The sequence below is a fragment of the Parus major genome, chromosome 3, assembly GCF_001522545.3.
Source record: "Parus major isolate Abel chromosome 3, Parus_major1.1, whole genome shotgun sequence".
Classification (NCBI taxonomy): Eukaryota; Metazoa; Chordata; class Aves; order Passeriformes; family Paridae; genus Parus; species Parus major.
In genome coordinates this window covers 54,355,672-54,365,659 of record NC_031770.1, presented here as the reverse complement: position 1 = coordinate 54,365,659, position 9,988 = coordinate 54,355,672, and positions in this window count along the sequence as shown.

Genomic DNA, 9,988 nt, shown 5'->3' with positions numbered 1-9,988 from the left:
CCAGAGACGCCTCCCACACCCTGCCCGTCCTTGCTGGGAGCAGAACCACAGGTAAGGATACACAGAGAGCTGCATGCTCACAGGTCGGGAGATATTCCAATAGTGTACTTATAGAGCTATATCTGTATCAAAGAACTGCGGGCATTCTATCATTCTATGAATATATTTATAGCAATATATAGTTTTTTATTACATATGCATATCCACTCCCCTGTACAAGTAAATATTTACCCTTGTTCCACACAAAAGCATCTTTACATACATACAGTGGATTTGTACTTTTTTTTTTTGTTTTAGATATCAGCACATGGGACAAACAATACAGCAATTAATGCATGAGGGTAGTGCTAGGTGTGATGAAGAAATATTGATAATTCAAAGAATTCTCATATCTATAACAAACTAAGGTTCTGATACGATAAAGATGGTGCTTTACATCCCCATTTCATTTTCACAGCAGAGTTCCCTATCAACAAGGAACATCTTGCTCTGTAAATACATGCTCTCTCCCTCTTCCCTCCCTCCTCTCTTACTCTTCACCTAAGATTTTATGATTACTTTTATTCCCAACTTTTCAAAAGATACAAACTGGACTTTTATACACAGCAAGAAAGTCATAATTAAAGCTTGACACTCCCTTTAGCTAGGGGTTTGTGTTCCTGAGTCACATTTTCCTCCATAAAACTCTGGCGAGAATTTTAAAGCACTCCTGAAACACTTCCCAAAAAACAATTGCAAGAGTTGTACTGGTAACAGCAAAAGCACACTGGAAATGCCTTCTGCCTTCTGGCTCCATAGGCACTCTTTAGAAAAATCCCATTAAGGATCATAACTGGATGTGACACTGCTGCCTGAGAGTGAACATACGGGTACTAGTGTCACTTGTAGATTAACACCAGTTTCACACTGTGTTTCATATTCACCCTGACCATATTTACCAGAGATTGCCATTTTTTTCAGGCCATGGGGAAAAGTGCTTTGCCTTCTGCCCTTCCCCAACTCACCTCCATCCTAATGTGCAGAATCCTACAGTGGCAAGCATCTACAACCATTTTCCACAGACGTGACCTGAAGTGTGGGGATTTACTTTAGTTACTTTGAATGTAATCATTATATGTTCTCTCCAGACAGGATTAACCAGAAATTTGCCATGTCTTGGCTGGGCTCCAGTGCCTCTGACACAAAACTGCATCCCCACCAGCTCTGTAAAAGGATGTAGTCTGCCAGGATTTTCCCTGAGCCTTCAGAAAGATCTCATACCAGATCTTAGGGATGACTCAGCAAGCAATCCTTACCTCTCCTACATCCCCTCACAGAAAGGAAGCCAGTCCAGAGGCCTAAATTACAAAGACAAAAACCTCAGAAACCATGCAGTAATACAGACTCATAGAAAACCCAGACACTTGGAAAAAGTAGAAGAGCTGGAAGAGAAGAAGCAGTGCAAGGAGTTAGCCAAGTCACAGTGTGGAAAAGATAAGCTGCTCCAGGAAGAAGACCGTGTTCTCTGTAAGCAGGCAGAGCAAATTGTACTTTCCCTCTGATTTAATTAGGGCAAAGAACAACTTCAGGGATCCCTCAGACTTGTTTCTTTAATTAGGAGATTAAATAACAAAGTATATGGACAGCTGCTTTGATATCCTATAGTAATTTGAAGATGCTTACATCACAAACTGCATTAAAACAAGGACATGTAACACAGTGTGTGACATTTTAAAATAAACATATTTGGGTTATTATTTATGTACTTCCTAAGGTACTTATTAATTTTGTCTGTATTCCAATATCTGGACCAGAACATCTGATGCTTTAAGTTTATCCAAATAAGTAAAAAAATGTCCTGGTTTATGTATTGCCCAAATACAGTGAAAGAATTTTCCAAGTAGAGCTAAATATGCTGGTATACACTGTATCCTCACAAGGAACATGAGTCAACAGAAAAACTAGCTTTATTGCTTTATTTTTAAAGTAAAATAATCTCCTAATATTTCTTAGTTGTTTAGGCACATTGGGTTCTGTAATACAAAGCAAAAGAATTTTAAACTTTGAATGCTGCCTCTGTTACAGTAACAACACAAAACCAACTTATCTAAAGCAGGATTTGGGATTTTGCTATTAAAGGGCTGGAGTCTAGTCACACTAGAAACATAATGGCCTGCCACAGTTCAGTAAGACAACATGCTAATCCCTTGGACTTTCTTCAGTTAATTTTGGAAACCACTCTGCCATTCATAATGCAGCACTTTGTCTTCACATACCCATTTTCTGCTACAGACAGCAGTATTTAATACTTTTTGACACTACCATCACTCTAGCAGCTGTTTTATTTTGGTTTTGATACTGCCTGTGGAAAATGCGACATTTTAAAGTAAAAAGAAGGAAGAAAAAAGAGAGGAAACAAGTGCAGAACAATGAGAGACTTTGCACTCATGTGAAGGCAGCTCCACCAGCATGGAAATAGATGGACCAGCAGATGTGAAATCAAGGGAGGCTTTCCGGTGTTTGCTGAATCATTTCTTCCTTTGTTATCGCTACAGGGCTTCCTGTCAGCAAGTCAATAGTGCATTCAGAGCACAGCCAAAAGGCCAGATCCTATTCACTGAGGAGTCCCAATTAGCCATGTGATGTCAAGGGACCTTTTCACATCTAACACAGTAACATTGTATCAAAATAAAGATTATCTACTTCCAAAGTTGGAGGAGGGAAAGCAAACTGGAGCACACCCATGCACCGCTATTGGGGCTTGTAACAGATTTTTACACTGTGCATGTCAAGATTTGTTCTGTTCTCTCATTTTTCTTGATCAAATAAGCATTATTCAGCAGGGTTTTCTTGGTTTTGTTTTAAAGGAACAGAACACAAGTTACATTCAAGCCCTTTAAGAGAATGAATATGCAAGTTTACTGAGAATAAGATGGACTGAATTTAAAAGTGTAAAAGCCACCCTGTCTTTGGGGTAACTGGATGAGGATTTCCAGACAACCATGACTGAAAACCCGTTCTGACCTGTTCTGTGTAAACTGCCTTAATTGACACTCAGTAGCATAGGCAGAAAAAGAGATGGGGAGGTGCTCTGGCTTAAGGGTTATAGAAAAATTAGGCAGGCATTACGTATTTTCTGTTTTCTCTGACATCTGAACTTTTGCACAAAGACTCAGCAATTGGGGGCTAACTAACTCAAGTGACCACCTCTGCCTCTTACCTGAGCACTGGCCCTACTCTAGAGCAGCCTGAAGCTTATGACACCAGAGATCTGACACCTGCACCCAACACAGTCCTGGGGGCAGCCTGATCCCTGTAAGAGACAACTACACACCAAAGAAAAAGTGCAGGTTTGTAACTAAATGTCCAACTCCTGCTACCCCTACAATGACTCTCTTTCTCCATGAGAAGAAGAAACCATCACTCAAGATGACAAACCTGGCTATAAATATCTGCAGGGAAAAGGGAATAACACTGGTTTTGCAAATCCCTATATACAAAGCTCAAACTCTACAAGGAGGGCTTCCATCTAATTCATAGTATAGTTGCAGCTCTGTTCCAAAAGGAGGTTACTGAAACAAGGTCTATAGAGCATCTTTTTTATTATTAAGATTACGTTTGATAACTGAACAATAACTGTGTTTTAACAGATATGAAGTTTTGCTTGAATTAACCTAGTTTCTCTAAACTTCTCCTATATTGTAATGAGCTAGGTACCTCTACAGAAATATTAATAACCTTCTATATCACACTTCCAATATTTTCATGGAGATTTCAACAAAACAACTCAAGACTCCAGGAAATTTTATCTTACAGGTAACAGAATCCAGTTTGGTTAAAAGCAATGTCACCTTTGAAAATAGATCAATAATTCCATGTGAAATGCTCTGTTTTACATCAGGGACCAATAATTCTTCTCAGGTAATTTTTACTCCTCTTAATTTACAGCTTACTATGAAGGGGCTTAAATTTCCTTACATGGAACTCTAGACAGTCCCACCTCAGCTTTTAGAGATGACAGACCTTGACAAGTACACAGAGCACATAGATAGTTTAAGCAATGCAAGCTACTAAAAACCCCTGAACCTTAGTATAAAGGCCTACTCTACTATATCAAGTCCCTATAGGAATCTAAACTGTAAGAACTAATCAGTATTTTTTTTACTTGTCACACAAGCCACATACTGATTAAACTACACAAGAGATAGCTCCCTAAAGGCACAAGGTTTTTTTTTTCTTTTTCTACCTTGAATACAAATTCTTTCCCTAGACAATCTTAGCACTTCCCTCTCCTTGTTCATTTTTCTAACATGCTCAATTTTTATAAGCCACTTCATTTGTGTGAGGCTTTGAGACAAAGCATCCATCTTGATCAGTGACAAGCAAGAAGCCTATGTAGCAACACAGTTTTGGAGACTACCAATAAGACAGGAGCTGCAAGCATTTCCATCTTTTCTTTCAGTACAGGACTTATAGGCTAACATATCCTTCAACACAGCTGTAGCATATTTTCCTCTGTCCTGTCCCCTGAACTAATTACACCTTTCAAGCAGAAGTAGACAAGCTATATGATTTATTAACAGGAACATGCATATCAAAAACTCTTAGCTGCAAAACTTCAGAATCAGGATTTTGATTTTTAGATAAAGAGAAAAAATACAAACAAACAAATCATCCCACCCTCCACACTACAACAAACAAACCCCTCTAACCTCCTTACATAAGATGATAAAAAACCTTTTTTAATAGCTTACTCTGTGAAATAAGTACACCACACCTTCTCAATAAACTACCCTAAGTAGTTTTCTGTCATCTGTATCTTATTCTCATCAAGAAGATTAAGTTAGCTGTTAAGGTGAGTTTTTTCACACTACCACTTAAAAGACAAGCCAAGCAGGAAAACAAGGTGGTTTATGTACTTAATCTACTGTTTTGTTTCCTATGTAATAAATGCAATTAAGCTGAATATTCTGTATATATTTTGATTGCAATGAAAAAAGAGTTGCTATTTTAATTACTGTAACATTCTTATCTAAATATGGTAATAGGTTAAAGTGTTTAAATTTTAAAGAGCCTTTAAAGCATTGATGCTTCTATTGTGAACTCTTTTGCTATTACAGAATTTGGAATTGGTGTAATTAGTTTACCATCCAATATAAGTGCACAAACTTAAGAAAACAAGGGAAACTGAAATAGAAAATCAACTTCATTTTGTTATTTTCTCTCTTCCAGTGGTTGCAACTCTATGGCAGGAAAACTGAACCTTGTGTCAGGCCAGACTGTAAGGGCTGTGGCTTAAGGTCTGCCACACTAAGGTTAAAGAAGCATTTAATATGCAAAGTTATAAACTAGTACACCAAAAGATGCTTACTTGTGGCTCAGTAGTACTTTCCAAGGCTGGGATAAATAAACAGGATGGAATTATTTCTTCTGAGTTAAGTCTGCTCAGGCTTATCAGCAAAGGAGGTGTCTGACTGACATCACTGAAGTGATTAAAGTACCTCAGGTGTTTTCAGAGAAGTGGTTGTTGTTAGAAACTCATGTGTCTGAGGCAAGACAGGTGCTGCATCTGCTCTGGGTGTCAAGGCAGTGAGTTAAGTGGGCTTTTTTTCCTTGATTCTCTTCTAAGAAGTAGTAGGACATAAGCGTTTGTCTTCCATAGACACTTCTGTGCACATTAATTATGTAAAGTGAAAAAAAAGTATGTTTTTCTTTCCATGGGAACTTAGGCAGAGTGTGAACTCTTCTCTTGTTTCTTGTGCCTAAGGAAGCTCTGATTCACTTGCACTTATTCTACCACCTTCTGAGAAAGCCCTTGTACTACTGTGATAGGTTGGATGAAGGAAGATATACTCAAAAAGACAGAGGAAAAAAGGCCCCTATTAAAGCTTCCAAATACAAAAGTCGTTCTGGAAAACCTTTTCTGTATTTTTGTTTGTTTGTTTGTTTTGGGGGTTTTTGGTTGGTTTTTTTTTTGTGGGTTTTGGGGTTTTTTTGTGGTTTTTTTGTTGGGTTTTTTTTGTGTAATTTTATTTTTGATTATGTGGCTATGTTGCAATTTTTCTGGTGTTTACCCCTGTAGAGCCAGGGTAATACAGTTCTTCTGTTTGAATCAACCAGAGCACTTTCCCTGGCTTCCCATACTTCATGATAAATAGTGCTGTGTTTTAGCACAGCAAAATGCTGTGAGCTAGGCTAAATCCCACTCCTTGTATAGTGGTCTAAATCTGCTAGTTTTGGACATTAATTTTCTTACCTATTCTAGGACAGCCTTTTCAGGTAAGTGCTCAGCCTTTTAAAGGAAATTCCCAGTAAGAGAATAGGAGAAAGGATAGACACCTAGCAGAAGCAGCATGATTGTTCTGTAGCATGTTCTTTATATCTTAAGTGTAGCTTTTGTTTAAGGCTTTTGCTAAAACAACACTTTTATTCTTAAAGCAGAATGTACTCCATACCTTAATTTTGTTCAGGAGCAGGAACTCTTCATTTTGTTCCTTAGATATGAACAGATTAAATCCATTTCTTTTCTTCCCCATTTTTTTTTTCTTATATGCCTCCTTAGAAAAACTGATAGAGTATTTACTTTTTCCATGAAACCTAGACTTAACAGCATAGTTTAAAGTGAAGTTAGGACTTTTGCTAACATGGAAATGTAAGGTGCTACTTTATGGTTTTGAGAGTCATGTTTTTGGAGAAAAAGTGTATTACTAGTAATGATGCCTAAAAAGCCCCACTCTTTCAAGAAAATGGAATTTAGCCAAGTTATTATTAACTGTAGAATGCATGCAAGCTACTTTTATTCCTTTACTTGGTGCAGTAAAGCTTACATAGAAGTGGGGTCTGGACCAAAATTATGCGGAATTAGTGTTTTAAATAGCATGATTTTTTAAAATGGGTTTGGTTTGTTTGTATTTAACTACAGTCCAATTAGTGTTAGCCTGCTTTCTGAAATTGTTTTTCTTCTGTAGCATTTTCTTCTTTCCACTTTTCTCCAGGTCTTCCTCAACTCTCAAAGCTCATATGTTGAGCAGGTATTAGACAAAGAGCAATATACAATAATTCACAGCAGATGAAAACTCAATACTAATTTCTTGGTAGGTAACTCTGTGGGAAGGATGGCACTGGAAACCTACCAAAATTTTAAGGGCTACATCTAACTTGTGATAAAGAAACTGTGCACAATAACATTTATTGTACCTTCCTTATTAGAGGAACAGTTGTTGCTTGTTTTAGTCTACTAGCAACAGAAGCATGAAATTTAGCTTTGCTCATGACTGAATCTTTGTGTTCCAAGTCTAGCCAATCTTTTTTCAAATAGATTTGAAGAGAAATCCCAGGGAATTGTCAACATCAGTTACAGTCTTGCAGTCTGATCTTATAATTGGATGCCACTTTGTTCCTTTCTGTAAAACTTCAGAGGATTGCTCAGGCAGACAATTTGATGTTAGTTTTGAGGAGAATTACTGTACTGAATTATTAGGACCAAATCTTTGTATTAAATACTTTTTTTAATTGTTCAGTTTGGGTTTTTTTTCCCAGAGAGAATTCTAGTATAAGAACAGCATGTTGAGTTAGGGACATGTCAAACTTCTTTTTCAGAAGTTGATTCCACCATGAATGTAAGAATGAGGCTTATAGCAATTATCACTTAGTTACTCAGCATGTTTAGAAGATCCAGATGCCATATATTGGCACTATAATGAACTAGTATACTTTTTACTAGTTCATGAACATGTAACTGTGAATTCAATTATTTTCAGAGTACTTTTGGACAGCAGCGTAGGCTTATTTCCTTTTAATTGCTGCCTGCCATAGCATTTGTTACTAAAGATTCTCCTTTAATTTTGATTGTTGTTGCCAGTTTTCTAGCATCAACTATAACTTGTTGGGTAATGAACATAGAACTTGAGCTTTTGCACTTTTTTTTGTACTTAGATCATTATTTCCCACACTTTGAAGAGAACCCATCAGGCAGAAATTACTAGTATCAGGGTTCCCTTTATTAGAATTAGTGTTTTAATTACAGGATTGTCAGACCTATTAAGCAAATACAGGTGCTATAGCTCACTGACTTTACGCTTATGGTTATAATGCACTTTATTAATGTACAGCCTCGGCCTGGTTACATTGTATTACAGCTACAGCCCCACCTGATGCTAAATCAGGTGCTCCAGAGTCATATAGAGAAGTCTTAAAATTTACCAATGCTTAAAACTAGGAGCTTTGAGAGGCCAAAATTAAGATTGGAGTCCCATCTCTGTGTGTTCTGTAAGAGGCAGTCATTTTCCTAGGCTTTAGGTAGCTTGTGACGGAACCATATTTACTCAGAATGCGACAAAAATTAAAAAGAGGAAACAGAGGCATTAAATCAAGAAAAGTAATGAGTTTATAAAGGCATTAATAAATTGCTAGGTTCCCATTTCATATCTCCTTGCACTTTGCATAATTTCTCTATAAATGACTAGGAGGAGAGAGTGCAGGATAGAAAAGGTGGTTCACTACTTGTATTTATTTCAGCAGCACTCTGTATGAACACAGTGATTGATGGGCAAAAGCTGAGTTCACAAGTTACGGTCCTCAGTATGCAAAGCACACGGGAGGGGGGTGAGTACCTAAACTGAATGAAAATCAGCAAAAACTGTAGCTGAAGTGTAAACCATATGCTAATAATCTGACTTTGTTTTTGATGTGCCATATATAATTAACATAGCATAGCAGCATGCAAGTAAAGGCAATGTTTTATTAATATAGATTGTTAGAGGAACAGTGGGGGTTTTTTGTTTCTTAAAATCCCTACTACCATGGGAAATGGTAGAGGGAGATAAAAAGACTGGCTAATGACCTAACCACCTGTTTTTAGGTGCGTTGTTCAAGCCGTGCTGTCGGGGAGGATGCAGTGAGTGATTTTTGGGAGAGCCGGAGCGCAGGGCTCTCGGCACCTGTGAGGGAGCAGGGGCTCACCTGCTTCCAGGTCTGGATTGCAGAGCTGCCTCCTGGCTGCGGCCAGTCTGCCCTCAGAGGTACGCCTGAAGGGGCTTATGTGAGCAGGGAAGAAAGGAATGCCGAGGGCTGGGAAGGGAGCCGTACTTCCCTCAAAAGTAAAAAAAGGAAGGAAAGAGATGTGAAGACAGCCCGGGCGGCCCGAGGGAAGGCTCTTTCCTTTTGCGCTCCCGCCCCGCCAGGTGGCGCCATTGCGCCGCGGCGGCGCTGAGGGGCGGCGGGGCCGGGCGGGCTGCCCTGAGGGGCCGGGGCTGCTCTCCTGCCGGGGAAGGCAGGAAAATGCCGAGCTCCGGGGCTTTGGCAGCCGGCTGGAAGCACGGACTGAACGACGAGTAATGGCACCGCCCGACGCTTGCTGCTGTTGGGGGCGCAAAGAGCTGAGCTCGCTGTCGGGGGCTGCAGGGTCCGCCTCCGCGGGGAGCCCCGACTGCCTTGTAGGCTTTTGGGGCAGCGAGGGGAGGAAAAAACCTTCAGGACTGTAAATGCAGAGCGAAAACACAATAATATCTTTCACCACCATGTTTTCCCCTCTTAGAGCTGCCCTCAGCGTTACTCAGCTGTCGCTCGGCGTCTGGATGACCGAGGCCAGGGGCTTTAGTTGAGGTACCTGTTCCTGATGGCTCACGACACCTTTATCAAGCTCCATAGAATTGTTTCTCCTTCATGAGGCTTTTGAACAAAACTCTGTGTCCTGCTTCTTTACTGTCCAAAGTTGAGAAGAGACTAGAGGCTGTGCCCCCAAAGAGCCAGGAGCTAGTAGGGCATTTTCAGACATTTAACCTGTGAAGTGCAACTGCTGGTGCAAATTTACCTTTGGGGATGCAGCTGTAAAGCATTCGGTGAACACTGCCAGCATGCCAGGAAAACTATGGCTCAGGGAAAGCTTTCATCAGAAGCAACTTTCTCTGTATCTTCTATTTGAAGGACACAAGAACAAATCTTAGTATGTCTTCTTACATGGGTTTTAGTACAGTTAAACCGAGACAAGATGATGTTTGAAAACTTCTTT